The sequence below is a fragment of the Chenopodium album genome, chromosome 4 (genome assembly GCF_948465745.1).
Source record: "Chenopodium album chromosome 4, dcCheAlbu1.1, whole genome shotgun sequence".
NCBI lineage: Eukaryota > Viridiplantae > Streptophyta > Magnoliopsida > Caryophyllales > Amaranthaceae > Chenopodium > Chenopodium album.
The window spans coordinates 60,297,153-60,300,824 of NC_137837.1; the positions used below are offsets into that span (position 1 = coordinate 60,297,153).

At 32.6% G+C, this 3,672-nt stretch overlaps 1 long non-coding RNA gene across 1 annotated transcript; it reads left to right on the forward strand.

The window, feature by feature from the left end:
• Window positions 1–575: 575 nt before the first annotated feature.
• On the forward strand, window positions 576–3,411 carry LOC145627042 (uncharacterized). Its single transcript, XR_014111288.1, has 2 exons — window positions 576–770; window positions 2,928–3,411. It is a non-coding gene; the product is annotated as an uncharacterized LOC145627042 (long non-coding RNA).
• The last annotated feature ends 261 nt before the right edge of the window (window positions 3,412–3,672 follow it).

Sequence of the window (3,672 nt, forward strand, 5' to 3'; positions counted from 1 at the left end):
TGTATAGTAATAATAAATATTTACAATGAATTTTTGCAGATGTGGCTAATCGAGAGGCTAGAATTAGTTAGTCCTTCTGGCAATGTTGACAAATATACACCAAATTGCTTTGTAAGGCGAAAGAAACGATTTTCCATAAAGATGGGCCGCCGGGAGTGGAGCAAGTTTTTTTAATCTTGCGATTTTGCCATCAAGTGGGTCATTGCACTACACCAAAAACTAGATTAGAGATCGCAAAATATAGAACAGTTACCAAAGATAGGCGTTCTCCAGAAGAATATAGAACGTATAGATATAAGAGGCGTTCTGTATGTAAATACATATGGAACGGTTAGCATAGTTAAGCGTTCTCTATTTCTTTTTACAGAAATAATTTTAAAAAATAATTAATTATTATAGATTATATAAAACGGTCATCTTAACATCCGTTTTGCATTGTATTAATTAATTGGTTTTTTTTTAAAAATTATTAGTAGGAAAAAATATACGGAGTAATAATTTGCCAAAATTAATTAAAGGCGGCTAAAAGGAATATTGAAGCATACGCTCAATTTCACTTTCACTTTAACTAATACCTTAAAAAAAAAAAAAAAAAAAAAGGTACTGCATCAAATTGATGCGTGAAACCTCCATATAGTAGTATCACCTTCAAGCTTCAACCTCCATACGATGACTGTTCGCCATACCACCGCTCCACCACCGCACACCGCTCCACCGCCGTACCACCGGCGCACAACTTCTGAGCACCGCACCACCCGCACTCCGCTGAGGTAGGTTCGAATCTTCTTGTTAATTTTTGTTTTGAAACAATCGAATCTTCTTGTTATAGAGTAATTGAATTTTGATTATTTGTCAATCGAACCGCATGAATCATTCGAATTATGAAGGAAACATAATTACATTCATAGTATTCATCTATTTAATTGATTTGCAATTTGAATTTTAGGTGATTGAAAAAAAAGTTTTAGTTTTAGGGTTAAATTCAATCGATTGTTTGTATGCAAATATTTCAGTTGAATTGCAGTTAGTTCAGTCAAATTACTCTTAATTTTTTCGAATTTACATTTATTTCAATAGTAATCAAAATAATATTAGCCAAATTAATCTTACCTAAGTTCAATTTTGAACCCTAATTAATCAGATAAAGAAAGAGGGGTAGGGGAAATTGATTACCACGGGATTATTGTGCTCTAATAATTTCAAATACTCTGGCAAACAGGGATTTTTGGAGATAGAAGCTATGAAACATGTCAAGGAATTGACTCAGTTGGGTCCTCATTATGTTGGTTCTGATGCTCTCGACCTCGCTTTGAAGGTTCTATATATTTCTTGAGTATTATGTATCTCAGTCTCATAGTTCGAAACTTCTTTTGTCTATAAATTATGTGCCAATTTAGCTAGTGTGGCAAATCGATTATTATTTTTGCAATTTGGCAGTGGGGTTGATGGTGATACTTGTTATCTACAATGTGATTGTTATATCCTGTTTTTGTTTTTATTAATCAGTTTCTATAGGTGTTCTACTAGGATGGCTGAACATCAACAAAGATTAAGCAGATTATGAATAAAATAAGTGTAAAATAAATTGACTAAAGTAAAATTAGCAATGTACCACCGTATTATCCTTAATATTGGATCCTTTTTACATCTCATTAGCTAAGTGATTACTGGGGTAAGTTGATAATGTGTATTTCCGAGGCAAATGTGACTAATTCTTCAACAAGGAGAGGGGGGGGGGGGGGGGGGTTAACTAAACGGCTAATGTTCTTTCATGTCGTTGAATGTTCTTATACCCTGGACGAACTTGTATTCTTTTGTGTTTAAAAATTTGTATGTGAATGATCATCAATAAGGAGGGAACTTCAAAAGAGTTAGTTACGTGTCATCTTTCATAATACCATGCACTTGTTTTATTTGTGTAGCTGTATTTTATGGTGAAGTAAATAGGTCTTTGGAAGTGGAAGTGATTATTTTGTGAATTTCTCTCTAACAATCTGTGAAGGGCTGTTGCTCTCAGTTTCTTTTTGTTGTAGAATATATTTTGACTTTTTACTAGGAGTAGTTACTATTTGTCCTACCCATGATACCCCTAGGAATTCTTTTTTCCCTTGATTTAGCTGTTGATCCCTGCCTAAAAGTTGGTAGGGTATCTGAGTCAGCATTGAGCTCTCCAAAATGGAATATGAGTGCCGCAAAAAAGCTAGCTTTGTAAACAATACATGGACGCCTGCTAGTACTGTTTGGTTTGTTTTTCATTTCTGGGTCTCTTCTTAACATATCAGCTCAAACATAGTATAACCTTAAATTTACTACCATTAACTATAAAAACCATTTTCTTCACTTTTCTGTATTGTTTGTCCATTATTCATGCAAGTTGATATGAACTAATAGAGCTAAATCTAGAAAACTATTTCTCTGCTGGATAGTTTCATTTCTAATTGCTAGACTGTTGGACATTATTAGTCCTGGCATTCGTGCAAATTAGAAAGTATAAATAGTTGTGATGTTTTATCATTGACTCACAACTTGAAAGCAAAAAATTACATTCGAAATTAGAAATAGCTAACTTGTTTTGACAAAAAAAATATGTGTAGCAGTATGTTTGAAATCTGATACTTTTAATTTGAAGGCACCTGGGTATTAAAGTTTCTCTCTTGGTTTTTTGTTTGACTTTCACTCTTTATTTCTCTCTTAGTTTTTTGTCTGATACTCTGATTGTGTTGGCCCTTAGCTATCTGGACTTTTGTATGCCATCTGTCTACTAAAATTTGCATACTTGATAAGCCTTTTATCTTGGCTTTTGCATCACTCTCCTTTCACTTAAGTGATCCTTGCGATTTTGTCTACAATTATTTTATTGAATACAGTTTCTCTAAATACATCATTTTCAATCTTTCTCTTATGGTTTTCCTTTTCCTATTGGGCAGTATGTGCTGCTTGCTGCAGAAAAGATAAAAAAACACATCTCATTAGGAAGTTGATGTTGAGGTGGAAGAGTTTTATGTCAAGGAGGGTGCAAATCATCTTAATGGCGGCTTATTTGTAGGGAAAACACTTATTTATGCTGATCTAAATCATATTATCTTGAGGATCACCCCCAAATATGAATCTGAAGCCAAGGAAAACTCTGTTTTGGTTTCATCTCACATTGATACTAATGTGTTCTCAACATACGTATGTGATTATAATATCTTTCACTGCTGTTTTGACTTTTGACTGTCTCTGTATTTGTGACAAGCTTCTGAAGAAGAGTTTAGTAATATACTTATTCTCTTGAAACATCTATATCTATGTATGCCTTTCTTATGGACTAGAGCTTGGACCTGTGTTTCATGTCTTTAAAGGATTGGATGGAGTTAATCCGACACTATTAAATTATATATATGAAGTATATTTTGATGGCTTTCGTCATATCTGGAAATGTTTTTGTTAATTTTATTATACATAAATTTATATTGCACGTATAAAGGATCATGGATTTTCTTATAGGTTCATGTACAAGATACAAAACAGGAATACAACAAATACAGGTCTAAAATGAAATACAAAAATAATACAAATTATTAATACAGGATTAATACAATACAAAGTATAAAATACGTAAAAGGGTAATTCGAATAATTATGGTCAGTTTTTTTTTTAAAAAAAAAACATTAAAGAACTGTTATTTAA